Here is a 23,227-nt window from a genome sequence, read left to right on the forward strand (position 1 = left end):
GGACGACAGAGGATGAGATGGTTGGATGGCATCACTGACTTGATGGACATGGGTTTGGGTAGACTCCGGGAGTTGGTGATGGACAGGGAAGCCTGGCATGCTGTGGTTCATGGGGTCACAAAGAGTTGGACAGGACTGAATGACTAAACTGAACTAGAGTTATATAAGAGGATTAAATAAGATAATATTTGTAAAGCCTACAGCACACTGTCTAACCAACACAGCAACTACTGATAAGTAAGCACTTGAGATATAAAGAATTACTTGCCCAATCCATGACACTGATTTCTGAGCACTTCACTTCCTGTTGAAATTTCAGGTTAATATACATGATATAATTAGCAAATAAAGCAGATATTATTTTCTATTAAAATGGATGACAGTAATAGGATCGAAATAATGATAACATTTTAAAATAAGTGTGTGCCTCTATCTTAAGTTTCTTAAGGAGGCTCCATATTGTTTTCCATACTGGCTGTATCAATTTATATTCCCATCAGCAGTGTAGCAGGATTCCCTTTTCTCCACACCCTCTTCAACATTTATTGTTTGTAGATATTTAAATAATGACCATTCTTACTGATGTGAGGTGATATCTCACGGTGGTTTTAATTTGCATTTTTCTAATAGATTAGTGATGGTGAACATTTTGTGTGTGCCTCTGGGCCATCTGTATGTCTTCTTTGGAGAACAGTCTATTTAGGTCTTCTGCCCAATTTTTGTTTGTTTGTTTTTAATTGAGCCACATGAGCTGTTTGTAAATTTTGGAGACCAATCCTTTGTTGGTCACATCATTGTAAATATTTGCTCCCATCCCATGGGTTTTCTTTTCACTTTGTTTGTGGATTTTTTCACTGTACAAAGGCTTTTGAGTATAATTAGGTCCCATTGGTTTATTTTTGTTTTTATTTCCATTAATCTAGGAGATGGAACAAAAAAGATATTGCTGAGATTTATGTCAAAGAGTGCTTTGCCTAATTTTTTCTCTAAGAGCTTTACAGTATCCAGTCCGACATTAAGATCTTTTGTCCATTTTGAGTTTACTTTTGTGTATAGTGTTAAAGTACTAAAAATAGAGCTACTGCATGATCCAGCAATCCCACTCCTATGCATACATCCAGAGAAAAACATGGTTCAAAAAGATACATGCACCCCAATGTTCATTGTAGTGCTGTTTACAACAGCCAAGACATGGAAGCAACCTAAATATCTGTTGACAGATGAGTGATAAGGAAGATGCGGTACACGTATACAACAGACTATTACTCAACCATTGAAAAGAATGAAAGAATGTCATTTGTAGCAACATAGATGGACCTGGATATTATTATACTGAGTAAAGTAAGTCAGACAAAGACTAATAAAATGTGATATTGCTTATATGCAGAATCTAAAAAATATGATACAAATAAACTTATTTATAAAAAAGAAACAGACTCACAGTCTTAGAGAATGAATTTATGGTTACCAGAGGGAAAGAAAGAAAGAAAGTGAAGTCGCTCAGTTGTGTCCGACTCTCTGTGACCCCGGACTGCAGCCTACCAGGCTCCTCCCTCCATGGGATTCTCTAGGCAAGAGTGCTGGAGTAGGTTGCCATTTCCTTCTCCAGGGGATCTTCCTGACCCAGGGATTGAACCTGGGTCTCCTGCATTCCAGGCAGATGCTTTAACCTCTGAGCCACCAGGGAAGCTTACCAGAGGGAAAGAGTGGGGGTATAGATTGGAAGTTTGGGATTAACATGTATGCACTGCTATATTTAAAATATGTAACAAGCAAGGACTTACTGTATAGCACAGGGAACTCTGCTTAATATTCTGTAATAACCTAAATGGGAAAAGGATTTGAAAAGGAATATATATATGTATGTATTATAAATATGTATGTATATGTTAGTTGCTCAGTTGTGTCTGACTTTTTGTGACCCATGGACTGTAGCCCACCAAGCTCCTCTTTCCATGGAATTTTCCAGGCAAGAATATGATAGTGAGTTGTCATTTCCTTCTCCAAGTGATCTTCCTGACCCAAGGATAGAACTGAGGTCTCCTGCCTTGCAGGAAGATTCTTTACCATCTGAGCCACTAGGAAAGCTATCAGCTCAGTTCAGTTCAGTTGCTCAGTTGTTCGACTTTTTGTGACCTCATGGACTGCAGCACTCCTGGCCTCCCTATCCATCACCAACTCCTGGAACTTGCTCAAACTCATGTCCATTGAGTCAGTGATGCCATCCAACCTCTCATCCTCTGTTGTCCCCTTCTCCTCCTGCCTTCAATCTTTCCTAGCATCAGGGTCTTTTCCAATGAATCAGTTCTTCACATCAGGTGGCCAAAGTATTGGATCTTTGGCTTCAGCATCGGTCGTTCCAATGAATATTCAGAACTGATTTCCTTTAGGATTGACTGGTTTGATCTCCTTGTAGTCCAAGGGACTCTCAAGAGTCTTCAATACCACAGTTCAAAAGCATCAGTTCTTCAGTGCTCAGCTTTATTTATGGTCCAACTGTCACATCCATACATGACTACTGGAAAAACCACAGCTTTGGCTAGACAGACTTTTGTCAGAAAGCTATAAGTGAACATAAATATGTATGTATAAATGAATCACTTTGATGTACACCTGAAATTAACACATGGTTAACTACACTCTGATATCAAATTTTAAAAATTTAAGTAAAAATAATCTCTTCCCATATCACCTATGTATGCAATCTAGAAGTACAACAAACTAGCGAATATTGCAAACAAATAAAAAAAGCAGACTCACACATATAGAGAGCAAACTAGTGGTTACCAGTGAGGAGAGGGAAGAGGAGAGGGGCAATATAGAGATAGAAAAGTAGGAGTAGGGAGGACAAACTATTCTGTGTAAAATATGCTACAAGGATATATTATACAGCACAAAGATTATAGCCAATACTTTATAACAACTATAAGTAGAATATAATCTTTAAAAATTGTGAATCACTATATTGCATACAGCAACTATACTTCATTTTTAAAATTCAAAATAAAATAAAAATAAAATTTTAAAATAAATGTGTACTTTTTTCCTATTACAGTATTCTTGCCTGGGATATCTCACAGACAGAGGAGACTGGTGGGCTCCAGTCACTGGTGTAGCAAAACAGTCAGACACAACTTAGTCCCTAAACAACAACAACATTTTCCTGTTCTGCTCACACGATACTGCATACCACTTCTTTGAGACTCATTGTTTTCTACTTCATATTTGTAACTATATATCAAGATATCTGATTTTCTTTGAAAAATGTTAAGTCTTATAACAATTCTAAGAGTAAGCTCAAGGTGATATCTAGTCTGTCTTAGAATTTCCAATGATCTCTAGAGAAATTACCTATAAATAATAAGTACAGGTATATTGTAACTGACTGAAATAGGAGTAAATCAAGACTAGCCTTGTAAGAAAACCAGGATTGGGCTTTTAACTGATATTTTCAAACTTTAGCTAGGTAAAAAGAAAATGAAAATTTTTTCTTGCTTTAATTCAGAGCTCTTCTGCCAAAAATTTTATGAAGACTAGGTAGGGTATTTGAATTCTGCCCATAACAGGTAAACAGCTATAAACAGGATTCCAGAAATCTTTTAAATATCTCAGTCTCATGTTTTTCTAAACTGATTATATAAATTGAGTGTTATGTCTTTATATAGACCATGGTTTTAGTAGTCTATTTTTGCATCATTAATGGAAGGAAAAAAGATACAAAGTGTTTTGAATATGGAAGAATAACTCAAGTGGAAACTCTCCTTTAGCTTAAATCAAATGAATTGGAGTTCCCTGAGCAATATCACATTCATTTTAAAACGACTTACTGCAGTCTTTAAGCAATGTTGCACCTGCTAATGTCACACTGAATACCATATGCATATTCAAGCTCTCTCTTTAGGGTTCTCATCTAAAATTGGGAATATTCCACCCTAGAGACAGGAAATGCTGGGGAAGGATACCAAGAATACCACTTTTTAAAATACCACTTTTTTAAAAAGCAGATGTGCTCTTCAAAGATAGTTTCTTTCTCATCATGCCTATGGCTAAGCAATTAAATAAAATCTGGGTTATGTTAAGAAAAGGCGAACAAACACATTGTAGACACCAAAAATATTTTAGATAACTAGTTAGTCTTATAGAAGTACTACTATATGCCTCAGTAGTCTTTCTGTAAAAACTAGAAAATGATCTCAGGACTTGGCAATAGAGCAAAATTCTGAGGATGCAGTCACCATGAATCAATATGTAATTAAAAAATTTTAATGACATGCAGAAATAATACACCCTGTGGAATGTTTGTGTGAGAGTGAGAAAACAAGAAATAATTGAGTCTAACTAGAACAGTTATATTGGAGAGGGCAATGGCAGCCCACTCCAGCACTCTTGCCTGGAAAATCCCATGGACAGAGGAGCCTGGTAGGCTGTAGTCCATGTGGTGGCGAAGACTCAGACACAACTGAACGACTTCACTTTCACTTTTCACTTTCATGCATTGCAGAAGGAAATGGCAACCCACTCCAGTGTTCTTGCCTGGAGAATCCCAGGGCCAGGGGAGTCTGGTAGGCTGCCATCTATGGGGTCACACAGAGTCGGACACGACTGAAGTGACTTAGTAGCAGCAGCAGCAGCAGCAGTACAGTTATATGGGGCTTCCCAGCTGACTCAGTGGTAATGAATCCCTGGCCAATGCAGGAGATGCAAGAGATGAGGGTTCAATTCCTGGGTTGAGAATATCGCCTAGAAGAGGAACTGGTGACCCTTTCCAGTATGCTTTACTGGGAAATTCCAAGGACAGAGAAGGCTACAGTCCATAGTGTCACCAAGAGTTGGACATGACTGAAGCGACTTAGCACTCACACAAGCAATGAACCGAGACAGTGCTTTGTTCTGAAGCACCAAAGAACTTGAATTTACAAGACAATTAAACCAATAACTGTTTTCAGTAACTAAACCAATAACTAATACTAATTGGCTGGATATTACCGTGCATCCTTTGTAAAGTGAATCCATTTCTTATGACTTAAGGGACCAAAGAAGTTGGAACTATACCACAAGTTGTTTCCAATCCAGAATGAGAGAAAAATTCATTTGAAAACAACTCAGTTTTTTAAGCTTCAATCTTGAAAACAAAGGCCAATAAGTAGATTTTATGAGATACTCTAGTGGCTCAGATGGTAAAAAATCTGCCTGCAATGCAGGAGACCTGAGTTCAATCCTGGGTTGGGAAGATCTCCTGGAGGAGGGCATGGCAACCCACTCCAGTATTCTTGTCTTGGAAATCCTATGGACAGAGGAGCCTGGTGGGCTATAGTCCATGGAGTTGCAAACAGTCAGACATGGCTAACTGATTAAGCACAGACTAAGCAGATAACATTAAGAGATAGAGAGCATTGAGTTGATTAAACTAAGCAAGACAAGCAACACAAGAAAATCCAGGTATATCATTTAAAAACAGATTTGGAGCAAGTATGGAAGATGTAAATTTTACATTTAAATGAATTTTATGAAGGTGGCATATTTTTATTCAATTTATTTCTTATCCTCTGGCAGGCATTTGATTGAAATATAGGATAACTTCTATTTCACAAACATCTAGTATTACCATCATACAATATCAACAAAATGGGCCAGTTATTATCCTGTTACATGAAAAGATGTCAACATGCATGCATTATAAATGATAATATAGAACTCAGAAATGATAGACAGTTAAGATAATGAAAGTGTATTGCTGTGCCTGTCAAGTGCAAGATAATGGCTTCTTCAGTTTTTATGGTTTTTTGAAATACAAAGGAAAATTCTTTGAGATCTTAAGAACTGAATAATAGGTGTCAGAGTTGTTTTAGTTGTTTCGGTTTGCTTTTTCTTTTTAGCTTCCTATATTAAAGTGGCCATTTTTGGCACAACAACCAGAAAGTTAAATTCAACAAGTGATTTAACTTGTAATAATTTGCCGTCATTGTTCAAGATCCAACTGGAATCTAGGCTGGTCAAAGATCTTTTATTTTTCTTTTTAATTCAACATGCACATTATTTCAAGCTCTGTTCTAAGATCTTGTAACTTTATTTCATTTACTCCTTACATTACTTCTAGCAAGTACATAGATGAGATTTTTAATTTTTATTTGCATTTGCAGGTAGTGAAAGGTAGCACAGAACAACAACAAAAAAATCTGTCCTAGAAAATGGACCCAGGAAATGATAGATTTAGGATTTGAAGTAACGTGTCTGTTTGTAACAACTATTCTTTTAATGCACACAATAATGCCTCTAAGTATCATGAGGATATGCCCCAAATTCATCCAATCTTGAATAACAGTATTAATGGTTTTTATTTCCTTAGAAAGCAAACAAATTTTGGTTTCATATAAAGAGAGATTATGGACCTTGATTTGACACATCTTGTTATAATTTCTTACATTTCATTACTTACAGAAATCAATGTAATACATTACCTATGTAATTCTTACATTTACTGTATCTCCTCCCACTAAATACACAAAAGATGCTTAATAAAATACCAGGTCTTTTGAGGTTTCTTAAGACATATAACCATCCAAAGCTTTCTTTCCCAATATAGCGCCCTAACGTTTTCAAGTCTATGCTCTTAGTGTCATTTAAGTGATTCTAACATCTCAGCCTTATGGCAAAAAGTGAAGAAGAACTAAAAAGCCTCTTGATGAAAGTGAAAGAGGAGAGTGAAAAAGTTGGCTTAAAGCTCAACATTCAGAAAACTAAGAGCATGGCATCTGCTCCCATCAGTTCATGGGAAATAGATGGGGAAACAGTGGAAACAGTGTCAGACTTTATTTTTTGGGACTCCAAAATCACTGCAGATGGTGATTGCAGCCATGAAATTAAAAGACACTTACTCTTTGGAAGGAAAGTTATGACCAACCTAGATAGCATATTCAAAAACAGAGACATTACTTTGCCAACACAGGTCCATCTAGTCAAGGCTATGGTTTTTCCTGTGGTCATGTATGGATGTGAGAGTTGGACTGTGAAGAAAGCTGAGAGCTGAAGAATTGATGCTTTTGAACTGTGATGTTGGAGAAGACTCTTGAGAGTGCCTTGGACTGCAAGAAGTTCCAACCATCCATCCTAAAGGAGATCAGTCCTGGGTGATCTTTGGAAAGACTGATGCTAAAGCTGAAACTCCAGTACTTTGGCCACCTCATGCGAAGAGTTGACTCATTGGAAAAGACCCTGATGCTGGGAGGGATTGGGGGCAGGAGGAGAAGGGGACAACAGAGGATGAGATGGCTGGATGGCATCACTGACTCGTTGGACGTGAGTCTGAGTGAACTCCGGGAGTTGGTGATGGACAGGGAAGCCTGACGTGCTGTGATTCATGGGGCCACAAAGAGTCGGACACGACTGAGTGACTGAACTGAACTGAACATCTCAGCAAAAAATTGTTGCCACATTTGGAAAAGCAGAAAATAAAATGTCAAATTTTATCTGATCCTGCAGGAAATAACAGATTCCTTTCTTCCAAATCTCTTAACATTTTTTGAGTGAAGGATTTTGAAATTTTTATTTTTTTCTTCAGTGCAATTAGAAGCCATGGCTTCATCACACAGTCTTCTAATTCTTCACATCCATCACACTGTTTAGTGCCAATGGCTACTGGATGCCTTAAAGCTTGCCTCAAATGGGCATTTTATTACCCTTGATCAAAGGCACTAATTTTCTTATTGATTTTTCTTCTGAATACTGCAGGCTGCCTAAGTCACTTCATTTTTTACTAATAGTTTCAATATTACTGACAGATTCCCATTTATGTTGCCTTAATCAGACACCAAACATTGCATCAGATTTTATATTTAACAACAAAATTCACTGTAGTTTAAGAAAAAAAGAATCGGTTGAAGGACATTCCACAAATATGGTATGAACTTATCTTTGATACAGGTCAGAGAGTTAGACTCAAAAACTGATCCAGTAAACACACTTCTACTATATATGAGCGAGAAAACTCACATTCATTAGCAAAAGCCTATGTAGTTTTTAGGATTTCCCTGGTGGGTCAGACAGTAAACCATCTGCCTACAATGAGGGATACCCGGGTTCAAACCCTGGGTTGGGAAGATCCTCTGGAGAAGGAAATGGCAACCCACTCCAGTATTCTTGCCTGGAAAATTCCATGGATGGAGGAGCCTGTTAAGCTTCAGCCCTTGGGGTTGCAAAGAGTTGGACACGACTGAGCATCTTCAAAAAGCCTCCAGTGTTAGTGATGTCAGCATCATGGTTGTGTGAGACGCTTTGTTTATTGTACCTCTTCAGTCTACAACTAGTAAAACATAATCTGACAAAGTTGCCTTTGCCCAACACACCAAGATGCCCACTTCCCTGCTGGCTCAGAGGTTAAAGCGTCTGCCTCCAATGTGGGAGACCCGGGTTCAATCCCTGGGTCAGGAAGATCCCCTGGAGAAGGAAATGGCAACCCACTCCACTATTCTTGCCTGGAGAACCCCATGGACTGAGGAGCCTGGTGGGCTGCAGTCCACGGGGTCACAAAGAGTCGGACAGGACTGAGTGACTTTACTTACTTAACATTTAAAGGTAGGTGGACTGGAGTACATAGAGGAGGTAGAACCAGGAAACAGCAAAAGGGTTGCCTATGATCTTGGACCCCTGGCCATGGCAGCTGAGTCTGCAACCCTGGAGAACACAGTAGCATCAGAAAAGTCAGCACACATGACACCAGCCTCTTGGCTGCAGCAGTGCCCATGGCCATGGGTAAATAGACAGCAGCAGTGGGGCCTACAAACTTGTACCTCTAGCCATGAAGATGCTCATGACTCCACACATCTAGCCTGCAGTAACAGGGCCTGTGAACCCAACAACCCTGGTCACAGCAGAAACACTCATGCACCTTCCACCCACTTCCCGCCACAGAAGTGGAATTTGCCCCTCAGCAACAGAGGGATCCACAGTCCTGGTGCCCCAGACAGTGATGCCAACAACACTGGCAGCTGCAAGTCACCAATGGCCCCAGAGTCCCAAGAAATAACAAGTGCACCAGGCAATGAGTGTGACCTCAAATATAACCAAAGGTCTCAGGTAAGAGAAACCAAAAACTTGTGTTACATTACTACCTACTGAATAACTAAAGAAAGGCCTCCAGTTACTACCTTGTTGAATCCTTGTGTGTGTCTGCTAACTTATTTCAATTGTGTCTAACTGTTTGCGATGCTATGGACTGTAGACAACTAGAAAAGTCCAGGGGATTCTCCAGGCAAGAATACTGGAGTGGGTTGCCATATACTCCTCTAGCAGATCTTCCTAACTCAAGGATCAAACCCTTGTCTCTTATGTCTTCTGCATTAGCAAGCAGGTTCATTACCACTAGCACCACCTGTTGAACCCTTAGAATCAAGTTAAAAAAAGAAAAGAAGTAAAAGGCTTTGCCTAAAATTGATGTTCACAACTTCAATTGCACCAGCAGGGGAACAATTCACCAAGCACCATGCAACCACAGTAACAAAGTATTGCAAAAAGAAAATGACAATTCTGCAGAAAGCAGATTTGAAGTCACAGGATATTGCTATTTATTTATAGCTATTTTTAACAGAAAATTCAAAATAACTATCATGAATGAACTAAATGAGCTAAAAGAGAGCTCAGAACGGTGGCTCAATGAGCTGAGGGACAAAATTGATGGACAGAAGTTATATTTTACCAGTGAGACTGAAACACTAGAAGAAGAATCAAACTATACTCTAGAGCTGAAGAACTCAATACACGAGATGAAGAATACATTAGAAATTATTAGAAATAGGCCAAACTATCTGAAAGAGAGAGTTAGCAAGCTCAAAGTTAGAAATCTAGGTGGATAAGACAGTAAAGAATCTGCCTGCAAGTCAGGAGACTCAGGTTCAATCCCTGGGTTAAGAAGAGCCCATGGAGAAGAGAAGGGCTAACCACTTCAGTTTTCTTGCCTCGAGAACTCCATGAACAGAGGAACGTGGCAGGCTACAGTCCATGGGATCACAGAGTTGGATATAATTGAGCAGCTAACAGACACAAAAAAGAAATTCTAAAGACACATCTGACTCCATTACCAAGGGTAATATTAGGATAATAGATATCCCAGGAAAAGAGAGGGAAAAGGGAACACAGGGTTTGTTTAAAGAGATAATACCTGAGACCTTCCTAAACCTGGGGAAGGAACTGGATATACAGGTACATAGAGCTAAGAGGAAACCCAATTACTTCAAGTAAAAACCACCTTCACCAAGACATATCATGTTAAAACTGTCAAAACTTAACAACAAAGAAAGAATTTTAAAGGCAGTCAGAGGAAAAAGATGGTAACCTACAAGGGAACACCTGTTAGGCTATCAGCAGATTTCTTAGCAGAAACTCTACCAGATATGAGAGAGTGGAATGACATACTGAAAGTTCTGAAAGATAAAAGCTGTCACCCAAGAATACTTTATCTAGCAAATTTATCATTGAGATATGAAGGAGAAATAAAGGATTTCCAAGAGAAACAAAAGCTGAGAAAGTTCATCAATACCAGATCTGCCTTATAAGAAATGTTGAGGTCATTTACCTAATACAAAAAATAGAAAAAAAAAAAGTACACAAAATTTTGAGGTAGGTGATAAATAATCAGAAAATCACAGCTCTATTGCAGAATAGCCTGTTCAACACTTAATTATAGCATAAAAGTTAAAAGGAATAAAAACAGTAAAAATAACCATAGCTACTTCAATTTGCTGCAAATACAAGATGTAAAAAGAGGTAATTTGAGACAATAACATAAAAGAGAAAGAAGAAAAGGGCAAAACCTGTATTGACAAATGAAGAAAATATTCTGTAACCAAAAAAGGACTATGTTGAGAATTTTACACAAATTTCATAGTAACCACAAAACCCAAAATTGGAGCAGAGGCAAAAAATGGAAAAATAAGAAGGTGAGAAAATCCTCACAAAAAATCATCAAACTATAATGGCAGGCAGAGACACAGGAAAAAGAAACAATGGCAACACAAAGCAAATAGAAAGCAAAAGTTAAAATGGCAGCAATATGCCCTCACATATCAATAATCATCCAAAATGTAAATGGACAGAATTCATTAATCAAAAGATGCAGAGTGGCTAGACAGATTGAAAAACAAGACCCAGCTATATCCTGCCTTCAGGAGACATACCTCTAAATGTGAAGTGTTTGGAATAACAATAAATGCATATTACTAAGTGAAAGTAGTTAATTTGAAAAGACTACATAAGGTATGAGTCCAACTGTATGGTGTTCTGGAAAAGGTAAAACTATTGACAGCAAAAATTTCAGTGGTTGAAAATGGTTGTGGGGGAGCCATGGAAAGGATGACTGGGAATAACATTACAGATTTTTAGGAAAGTAAAAATACTCTGTGTGGTACCATAGCGGTCATTACATGTCATTATAAATTTGTCTAAATGTATAGAAAGCACAACACTAAGAGTGAACCCTAAGGTTAACTGTGGACTTGGGTGATAGTAATGTGTCACCGCAGTTTTATCAGTTATAACAAAGGCACCATTTTGATTGGGATGTCGAGACTTTGGGAGGCTAGTTGTGTGGCCAGGAGGGAATGTATGAAAAATTTCTGCACCTTCCTCTTAATTTTGCTGTTAACCTAAAACTGGTCTAAAAAAGTATCTTAAATGCATATTAAAATAAGTACAATAAAGATCTACCACATAAATCTGAAGGAGCCAAATGGAGTTTAAATATCACAGTGTTAAGTTGCTGAAGACATAGTAAAAATAAGATGCTGAGTTCTTACATGGGACTGCGACTAGTAAGTAATATGAACCAACTGCAATCATTAGATTCCCACTAAATAAAGACACATGTATATCAAATAAAGAACATAATAAAATAGAAAAAGATAAATTAAAAATAAGCATTTTACTCAAAAAATAATAAAAGAAGAAAAGGGAAGTAGAAGGGGTGAGTCAAATACTGTAATATAATATATAAGGAAAGTTATGACCAACTTAGGCAGCATATTAAAAAGCAGAGACATTATGTTGCCAACAAAGGTCCATCTAGTCAAGGCTATGGTTTTTCCAGTGGTCATGTATGGATGTGAGAGTTGGACTGTGAAGAAGGCTGAGCACTGAAGAATTGATGCTTGTAAACTGTAATGTTGGAGAAGACTCTTGAGAGTCCCTTGGACTATAAGGAGATACAACCACTCCATCCAAAAGGAGATCAGTCCTGGGTGTTCATTGGAAGGACTGATGTTGAAGCTGAAACTCCAATACTTTGGCCACCTCATGCGAAGAACTGACTCATTGGAAAAGACCCTGATGCTGGCAAAGATTGAGGGCAGGAGGAGAAGGGGACGACAGAGGATAAGATGGTTGGATGGCATCACCAACTCAATGGACATGAGTTTGGGTAGGTTCTGGGAGTTGGTGATGGACAGGGAGACCTGGTGTGGGGCATTTCATGGGGTCACAAAGAGTCGGACACAGCTGAACGACTGAACTGAATTGAACTGAGCTGAACTTAAAATATATCAATAATTTAATATAATGTACTAAATACTGACAGTTTTAAAAGCAAAGATATATTTTGCATGTATATATAAACATAAATAAAGTGGCTTAAATATAAGCATATGAGAAAACTAAAGCAGAGAATTAATCAACTAGACATAAAATATACATAGGTAAAATAGAGATTAAAAAATATAGAAATCAACAAGCATAGGGACAATATTTTAAAATCAATTCTCTCAGTAAAGACATAAAATATTTCATGACACCTTTAGGAAACACAGCCTAAAAAACAAATACAGAACTGAATCCAAGAACCTCAGCAGACACATACATTTTCAACAATGTATGGAATATGCATATATATATTATATAAATACATGTACATGTATGTACATACATACATGTACATATATGTATGTATACTTCATATATATTAAATACATGCATGTATATAAATATGAGCTTCTCTGGATCGCTCAGATGGTAAAGAATCTGCCTACAATGCAGAAGACCCAGGTTCTATCCCTGGGTTGGAAGATCCCTTGGCGGACGGTATGGCAACCCACTCTTGTGTTCTTGCCTGGAGAATTCCCATGAGCAGAGGAGCCAGGCAGGCTATAGTCCACAGGATCACTGAGTTGGACACTACTGAAGCACCTTAGCATGCATGACAAAATATGTTTAAAGATCTCCTCTTCTCAAACCAGGTTTACAAAATTATGTTTATACAATTTAATTAATTCAAATAAACTATTCCATTCATCATAAATTCTTACTTAGTAGAGTAAAATTTGTGAAGATTTCATTCATTCTTAGAGTTGAAGCTGATTTCATTAAGTAGATATATTGGTCAACGCCACATAAGTAAGAAATTGTATACTGGTTATTTTAAAATAATAGAAATGAATTATTCTTTGAAATATGCTAATAATGTAGACTTTTAAAAAGTTATCTTCATTTGCTAAACTAACAGAAGAGTAATTATTATGACACCTGCCATCCCGACTCATACTATGAACTAGTTGATTCTGACTTTGTTTTGACTTTGTTCAAATATTAAGAAATGATGACAAAAACTTCTAGAGTGTAGATTGATCATCTAGAATTCTTTAAAACAGGCACCTATAAAAATGATTATCATAGAAAAGTACTCTAATATTCTAGATAGTATGTACATTGGACTTTAGAAGTTAGTGTTGTAAGGAAACAATTTCCTTGAGTCTGATTTTTAAAGAAAATTAGACATTTACAGTGAATTTATGGAAGACATTTATTAAGCAACCTGTAATACCAAATAAGAGCAATCTTTTTGAAGTCATGATCTGATAGGTTTAGTATTAGAATCTTATTTACAAAGAATACGTTTTGTTACAGCAAAGATCACAGCCTCATGCTATTTAATTTATGTATATGTGAGGGTCATGTTTTATATTTAATCTTATTTTTGATGACTCCAAGGAATGTTTATCTATTGTTTTACAGTTGTTTATTCTCACAGATAAAATATATATGTCCAAGAAACATTTTATCTGTGCTAGAAAGCATCTGATTTGTTTCTCAATCACAATAAAAGTGCCAAAGTAAATTCATTGTTTTCATGACTGTGCTATTTATTATTATCTCAACTATTATTACAGTATTATATTTACATATGACCATTAACTACAAAATGCTGATATGCTAATATGAATGAACATGGAAATTCAAAATTGGTAAAATTACTTATGTTGGTTTTATATATTTAGTAACAGTTTTCTTTGGTAAATATCATTTTGCTTTTAATTATGTCTTAACAAGTAATGATTATGATGTGTAACTCCTTTTGGAAAATAAATGACTTAAATTGACCTACTTTAATTTTATTCATTATCTCTAACTGTTATTAAAACCTGTATTTGACATATGTGAATATTATTTGATCTTTTCAAACCACATTCATTCTCATTAAGAAAGCCCCAAGACATTTTCTTTCAGAATATTTTTCAAATATTCTGCGATTTTACTAGTTATGTGAAATGTGACAGCACTTTCAAGTTCTTTATTATGGTTTCCTTCTCCAGCAAGAACCAATTATTCCACATATATTAGTGCCTGGTTTTGAACTCAATATTTAAGCAATTAGTATCTGTATCTGTAAATTAATACATTTATATTCCTAATGTAGTTTTAATCATACAAAATGAATGGAAACTGTCTTTTGGGTGCATTCGTGTTAAAGGTAAAGACTGTTTATTTGATGTTAAAGCTCAATTAAACTACAGTTTGAGGGAAGAGGAGGTAATTTTTTGACATTTTCTGGCTGATTCTAATTTCTAATTCTTCACGAAAGAGGACAACTAAAGAAACATTCACATTATCTTTCAAAGTAAAAATGTCTACTTTAGACAAATTGTACTTGTTTTCATATTTTCATAGCCAGTAATTGCTGACAAAGATGTTCACGTAATGACACCTAATTCACTAAAATTATTTGAACTTTAGTATAAGCCCTTTAACTTTGAATTAAGTGGTACACTCACCTGTGAAGATGTTTCTATGTACTGATGAATATATTTATATCTATCAGAGTAGACATATCATATCTGTCTGATTGTTATGACTGATAGAGAGAATATAATTTTAAAATAAATTTACCTGATAGCTTCTCATTAGTAAGAAAGTACTTGTGCTATGCCTTGAGATATTTATATCAGCTGAAAAGTAAGTGCTATTGTAATTTTAAGGCCATGAAACAGCTTTGGTGAAAAATTAAAATGTATTTATTCACATTGCTTTCTACTTAGTTGACTCTATGAATAATATAATTCAGTTCATTTCAGTCGCTCAGTCATGACCGACTCTTTGTGACCCCATGAAGTGCAGCACGCCAGGCCTCCCTGTCCATCACCAACTCCTGGACTTCACTCAGACTCACGTCCATTGAGTCAGTGATGCCATCCAGCCATCTCATCCTCAGTTGTTCCCTTCTCCTCCTGCCCCTAATCCCTCCCAGCATCAGAGTCTTTTCCAATGAGTCAACTCTTCACATGAGGTGGCCAAAGTACTGGAGCTTCAGCTTAGCATCATTCCTTCCAAAGAAACCCCAGGGATGATCTCCTTCAGAATGGACTGGTTGGATCTCCTTGCACTCCAAGGGACTCTCAAGAGTCTTCTCCAACACCACAGTTCAAAAGCATCAATACTTCGGCACTCAGCCTTCTTCACAGTCAACTCTCACATCCATACATGACCACAGAAAAGAACCATAGCCTTGACTAGATGGATCTTAGTCAGCAAAGTAATGTCTCTGCTTTTGAATATTCTATCTAGGTTGGTCACAACTTTTCTTCCAAGGAGTAAGCGTCTTTTAATTTCATGGTTGCAGTCACCATCTGCAGTGATTTTGAAGCCCCAAAATATAAAGTGTGACACTGTTTCCACTGTTTCCCCATCTATTTCCCATGAAGTAATGGGACCAGATGCCATGATCTTCTTTTTCTGAATGTTGAGCTTTAAGTCAACTTTTTCACTCTCTTCTTTCACTTTCATCACGAGACTTTTTAGCTCCTCTTCACTTTCTGCCATAAGGGTGGTATCATCTACATATCTGAGGTGATTGATATTTCTCCCAGCAAACTTGATTCCAGCTTGTGCTTCTTCCAGTCCAGCATTTCTCATGATGTTCTCTGCATGTAAGTTAAATAAGCAGGGTGACAGTATACAGCCTTGACATACGCCTTTTCCTATTTGGAACCAGTCTGTTGTTCCATGTCCAGTTCTAACTGTTGCCTCCTGACTGCATACAGATTTCACAAGAGGCAGGTCAGGTGGTCTGGCATTCCCATCACTTTCAGAATTTTCCACAGTTTATTGTGATCCACACAGTCAAAGGCTTTGGCATAGTCAATAAAGCCGAAATAGATGTTTTTCTGGAACTCTCTTGCTTTTTCCATGATCCAGCGGATGTTGGCAATTTGATCTCTGGTTCCTCTGCCTTTTCTAAAACCAGCTTGGACATCAGGAAGTTCACGGTTCACATATTGCTGAAGCCTGGCTTGGAGAATTTTGAGCATTATTTTACTAGCATGTGAGATGAGTGGAATTGTGCGGTAGTTTGAGCATTTTTGGCATTGCCTTTCTTTGGAATTTAAATGAAAACTGACCTTTTCCAGTCCTGTGGCCACTGCTGTTTTTCAAATTTGCTGGCATATTGAGTGCAGCACTTTCACAGCATCATCTTTCATTATCTGAAACAGCTCAACTTTAATTCCATCACCTCCACTAGCTTTGTTTATAGTGATGCTTTCTAAGGCCCACTTGACTTCACATTCCAGGATATCTGGCTCTAGATGAGTGATCACACCATCATGATTATCTGGGTCGTGAAGATCTTTTTTGTACAGTTCTGTGTATTATTGCCACCTCTTCTTAACATTTTCTGCTTCTGTTAGGTCCATACCATTTCTGTCCTTTATCGAGCCCATCTTTGCATGAAATGTCCCCTTGGTATCTCTAGTTTTCTTGAAGAGATCTCCAGTCTTTCCCATACTGTTGTTTTCCTCTATTTCTTTGCATTGATCACTGAGGAAGGCTTTCTTATCTCTTCTTGCTATTCGTTGGAACTCTGCATTCAGATGCTTGTATCTTTCCTTTTCTCCTTTGCTTTTTGCCTCTCTTCTTTTAACAGCTCTCTGTAAGGCCTCCCCAGGCAGCCATTTTGCTTTTTTGCATTTCTTTTCCATGGGGATGGTCTTGATCCCTGCCTCCTGTACAATGTCATGAACCTCATTCCACAGATCATCAGGCACTCTATCTATCAGATCTAGTCCCTTAAATCTATTTCTCACTTCCACTGTATAATCATAAGGGATTTGATTTAGGTCATACCTGAATGGTCTAGTGGTTTTCCCTAGTTTCTTCAATTTAAGTCTGAACTTGGTAATAAGGAGTTCATGATCTGAGCCACAATCAGCTCCTGGTCTTGTTTTTGTTGACTGTATAGAGCTTCTCCATCTTTGGCTGCAAAAATATCATCAATCTGATTTTGGTGTTGACCATCTGGTGATGTCCATGTGTAGAGTCTTCTCTTGTGTTGTTGGAAGAAGGTGTTTGCTATGATCAGTGCATTTTCTTGGCAAAACTCTATTAGTCTTTGCCCAGCTTCATTCCGCATTCCAAGGCCAAATTTGCCTGTTACTCCAGGTGTTTACTGAATTCCTACTTTTGCATTCCAGTCCCCTATAATGAAAAGGACATCTTTTTTGGGTGTTAGTTCTAAAAGGTCTTGTAGGCCTTCATAGAACTGTTCAACTTCAGCTTCTTCAGCGTTACTTGGATTGCTGTGATATTGCATGGTTTGCCTTGGAGACGAAGAGAGATCATTCTGTTGTTTTTGAGATTGTATCCAAGTACTGCTTTTCAGACTCTTTTGTTGACCATGATGGCTACTCCATTTCTTCTGAGAGATTCCTGCCCACAGTGGTAGATATAATGGTCATTTGAGTTAAATTCACCCATTCCAGTCCATTTTAGTTCGCTGATTCCTAGAATGTCGACATTCGCTCTTGCCTTCTCTTGTTTGACCACTTCCAATTTGCCTTGATTCATGGACCTGACTTTCCAGGTTCCTATGCAATATTGCTCTTTACAGGATTGAACCTTGCTTCTATCACCAGTCACATCCACAGCTGGGTACTGTTTTTGCTTTGGCTCCATCCCTTCATTCTTTCTGGAGTTATTTCTTCACTGATCTCCAGTAGCGTGTTGGGCACCTACTGACCTGGGGAGTTCCTCTTTCAGTATCCTATCATTTTGCCTTTTCATACTGTTCATGCGGTTCTCAAGGCCAGAATACTGAAGTGATTTGCCATTCCCTTCTCCAGTGGGCCACATTCTGTCAGACCTCTCCACCATGACCCGCCCATATTGGGTTGCCCTGTTGGCCTGGCTTAGTTTCATTGAGTTAGACAAGGCACTCTATTACATTACACTCTATTACATTATTAAATTCAAAGTCATTACTTCTATATACTGCTTATGACCAATTGGGCAGGTCCATTTACAAATTTGGGGGCTCCTCAGGTGGCTCAGTGGTAAAGAAACTGTCAGTGAAGGAGATGCGGGAGACATGGGTTCAGTCTCTGGGTCGAGAAGATCCCCTGGAGTTGGAAATGGCAACCCATTCCAGGATTCTTGCCAGGAAAATCCTATGACAGAGACGCTTGATGATCTACCGTCTACAGGGTGGCAAACAGTTGGACATGACCGAACACGTTCCACCTCACATAAACACACACACACACACACACACACTTACAGATTTCATACTAAATGAAAGTACGCATGCTGATGATTGAAACTTAATGACTAGAAAAGATGAAGAGGAATGCTGGAGAGCAAGCCACACTTTCTGTATTTTTCCCAAATGAGATATTACTCACAGGTCAGGCCATCATAACTTGACTCCAACGATATAATAATGCTGCTCACACCCATTGTGTAAGGCAACACTTCTTTCAGGGAGTAGTGAACTCTACTGGCCCATACACCATTGCAAGAGAGATAGATAACTGTGAAATGCAGACAATTCCTTGGATAACTAAGCCCATGGTAAAACAGACCTAAAGCGAAACTCCACAATAAAAATCCTTCATTGATTACAACACTCCCATGAGCTCTTCTTTTTTTAACAATATAGCGTTTTTTTTTTTTTTTTTTTATTTTCTTAATTTTTCAGCTGTGCTGGGTCTTTGTTGCTGTGCGAGGGACGTCTCGAGTTGTGGTGTAGTGCTTCTCAGTGCAGTGGCTCCCCTTGTGGTGGAGCACAGGCTCTGGGGCATGCAGCTTTCAGTAGTTGTGCTGCATGGGCTCAGTAATTGTGGCGCATAGAATCTAAAGCTCAGCATAATAGTTGAGGCACATGGGCTTAGTTGCCTTTCAGCATGTAGAACTTCCCAGACCAGGGATCAAACCCATGTCCCCTACATTGGCAAGCAAATTCTTAACCACTGGACCACTAGGAAATTCCCATAAGCCCCCGTTCTGACTGACAAAATATGATGATTTTTTCACTCTTCAAGATTAATGTTCAATAATCCCTGAGGATTCTTATGATTTTTTCCTTTGACAATCTACAGTTTACAGGTCTGTTTAGGAATGGCTAGGATGATGATTAGTGATATAAAGTTTTAGAAAAGTTGCAAGACGCAAAGGTCCTAAGTTCTCTTGTATTGAAAGGACTCTGGAACCTCATCATACATTTATTTATTACAAAAATAGTAAGATGTCTGCCCCTCTCAAGATGTCTCATCAAATATTTCTTGATAAACTCTTTTTAGCATTCCAATATTTTTAAGTCTGTTGATGCATGCATGCGTACCAAGTCACTTCAGTCATGTCTGACTCTTTGCAGCCCTATGTACTGAAACCGCCAGGCTCCTCAGTCCATGGGGATTCTCCAGGCAAGAAAACTGGAGTAGGTTGTCATTTCCTATTCCAGGGGATCTTCCCCACCCAGGGGACAAACCTATGTCTCACTATGTATCCTGCATTGCAGGTGGGCCACTAGCGCCACTTGGAAAGCCCAAGTTTGTTGATACCATCTTCTGTTATACACAAAGGAAGTTCAGCCCTTTCAGCTTCATATTTTTGAGCCCATATTGCAGTGAACTCATCAGGTAAGCTGTTAGATATCTTAGTTCATCAAACTTAAACACTTAACCCAAAATCTTTGCTTTAGAGGGCTAATATCAACAAATGTGGTCTGATTCAACATTTTATGTCCTTCAACCTTGACCCCTCAGTCATATAATTCATTTCTATACTTATTTTCAAGTATTATATTTATGTAAATTGACTAGTCATGCAACTATTTTGGTGTACATCATGCCTTCTATGGGTCTTACTTTGAATTTTTTGCTTTGGAGCCAGCTGAGCCTTGAGTCTGGGAACAGTGGCAAAATGGAGATCTGTGAACTATGTCACATAAACTAAAGCTGGATTTTGTAAATAAAGTTCTATTGGAATACATGCACACCCATTTTATTAAATGTTGTCTATGGTTGCTTTTTCTACTACAAAAGAAGAGTTGAGTAGTTAAGGCAGAAATCATATGACCTGTAAGCACAAAATAAGCACTGTGAAAATGTTAGTGGCTCAGTCATGTCCAACTATTTACAACTGCATGGACTGTAGCCCACCAGGCTCCTCTGTCCTTTGGATTTTCCAGGCAAGAATACTGAAGGGGGTAGCCGTTCCCTTCTCTGGGCCTTTATAGTGAAATATGCCCAGAATATTTCTCATGGTAAAGGCCTAATCTCCAGGAGAAAAGGCATTGCCAGAATCTCATTCCAGCTGGGGCTAGTGCTACATCTACTGTGGTCTTCCCATGGGGAGTTAGTGGTAAAGAATCCGCCTGCCAGTGTAGGAGACATAAAATACATGGATTCGATTCCTGGGTTGGGAAGATTCTCTGAAGAAGGAAATGATAACCCACTCCAATATTTTTTTGCCTGGAAAATTCCCTAGAAACAGGAGTCTGGTGTGCTATAGTCCATAGGGCTGCAAAGAATCAGACATGACCGAGCACAACTGAGCACAGTTTCTTTAGCCTTCTTGTCTAACCAAAAGTATATTGGTGATGAGGTGGCAGGAAGCATAATAAGCAGAAGTTAGAGCTTCAAGGAAATAAACCTGGAAACAAGGTGCCAAAGAAGGAAGTAGAAAGGAGAGGCGAGAACAGGTTACACCACTAGAGAAGCATGAGTTCCTAGCCCCAGTGAGTTCTAACAATGAGACTGAACTGTAAGGTTATGTACGGCTCTTTTTTTCCCCGTGTCACGTGTTCAGTCACTTCAGTCATGTCCAACTCTTTGTGACCTATGAACTGTAGCCCATCAGGTTCCTCTGTCCAAGAGATTTCCTGGGCAAGAATATTGGAGTGGGTTGCCATTTCCTTCTCCAAGGGATCTTCCTGACCCATGGATTGAACCTGTATCTCCTCTCTCTCTCTTCTGCATTGCAGGCGTATTCTTTACTGCTGAGCAACCAGGGAAACCCCTTTCTTTCCCATATTTTAGCAAAACTCAAACAGAATCCAGAATGGTAACTGAATTACTGCTGAAGTGAAGTCACTCAGTCGTGTCCAACTTTTTGAAACCCCATGGACTGTAGCCTACCAGGCTCCTCTGACCATGGGATTTTCCAAGCAAGAGTACTGGAGTGGGTTGCCATTTCCTTCTCCAGGGGATCTTCCCAACCCAGGGACCAAACTCAGGTCTTTTGCATTGCAAGCAGACGCTTTACCATCTGAGCCACCAGGGAAGCCCAAACATGAACTCCTTCTCTGAGGATAATTTATGGAAGTCCAAATCAACAGAGATTTAAAAAGCACATAGGAAAAAAAAAAAAAAAACAAGAAAAGTCAAGGATTTTTAAGCCTATAATATATGTAGTTACAGCAAATTTTAAACACAGATAATGTCAAATATTTAAATATAAATTTTCATATAACATCTCATTTGCCTCAGTTCCTATTATCCAAAACATTTCTGCCTTTCAGCAAAAAATTACAAGGTAGGTCAAAAGGCAAGAACAATCACAACAAAATAATCTGAAAAGACAACATAAGAATTATAAGCAGGAACCTCCCTGGTGGTCCACTGGATAAGACTTTGCCTTCTATTGCAAGGGACGCACGTTTGATACCTAGCACGGGAGCTAAGATTCCATGTCTCATGCCGCCAAACCCAAAACATAAACAAGAAACAGTACTGTAACAAATTCAATACAGACTTTAAAAATGGTCCACATCAAAAAAATCCCTTTTTAAAAAAGGGATTATAACCAAACTCAGATGGGATACAAATGTTGAAATTATCACACAAGATATTAAAAATATCTGTTGTTCATTTGTTAGTCATTTCCTTCATCTGCCATCTGTCCTTACCAAGAGCCTCATGATTTATCTATCCACTTCCAAACTGAACCTTTCCTATATGTGCTTTTAGAATGATAGTACCCATTTGTTTGTTTTGAAAGGAAAGAAAATCTTGAACTATATTTATGCTCTCAAACTCTAGGTTTCATGAGTAATTTTCTGCTCATGGATGTATTATTTTATCTTAGAAGACTTAGTTTAGGAGATGGGTAACGATGTGTGTGTGTTAAGTCGCTTCAATCCTGTCCAACTCTTTGCTACCCTATGGGCTGCAGCTCGCCAGGCTCCTTTAAGCAAGAATTCTTCAAGAATATTGGAATTCTCCAATATTCACTGCTAGAATATTGCAGTGGGTTGCAATTCTGTTTCCTCCTCCAGGGGATTTTCCCAACCCAGGGTCAAACCCGCATCTCCATTGAGTCGTGATGCCATTCAACCATCTCATCCTCTGTCATCCCCTTCTCCTCCTGCCTTCAATCTTTCCCAGCATCAGCATCTTTATTATGACCATCACCTATTTCAGAAGATGGATTAAGATAGGAAATTCAAATTTATGTTAACATAGGTAAAATATTTAACAGTTGATCTTCATTACAAGCCAAGATACAAATCAGGTAGTGCTAATAATTTCTGCTTCTCTAAAGGATTTTGTCCTTTTAATATATAAAGAGCTTGATTTTGGCAACTTTCTCTGGAATACCATGTCTAATCCCAACTACCCAATCTTGTGGCACTCAGTTGTGAATATAGTAAGACGCATAGTATATAGCAGTAGCAAAATAAGACAGTAAAATAGAAAAG

General features: G+C 38.2%; 1 non-coding gene across 1 annotated transcript; it reads right to left on the reverse strand.

Moving 5' to 3' along the window:
• Window positions 1–1,614: 1,614 nt before the first annotated feature.
• Window positions 1,615–1,687, reverse strand: TRNAS-GGA (transfer RNA serine (anticodon GGA)). The gene has a single exon. It is a non-coding gene; the product is annotated as a tRNA-Ser (tRNA).
• Window positions 1,688–23,227: the final 21,540 nt, after the last annotated feature.

Source organism: Ovis canadensis, chromosome 3, assembly GCF_042477335.2.
Source record: "Ovis canadensis isolate MfBH-ARS-UI-01 breed Bighorn chromosome 3, ARS-UI_OviCan_v2, whole genome shotgun sequence".
Classification (NCBI taxonomy): domain Eukaryota; kingdom Metazoa; phylum Chordata; class Mammalia; order Artiodactyla; family Bovidae; genus Ovis; species Ovis canadensis.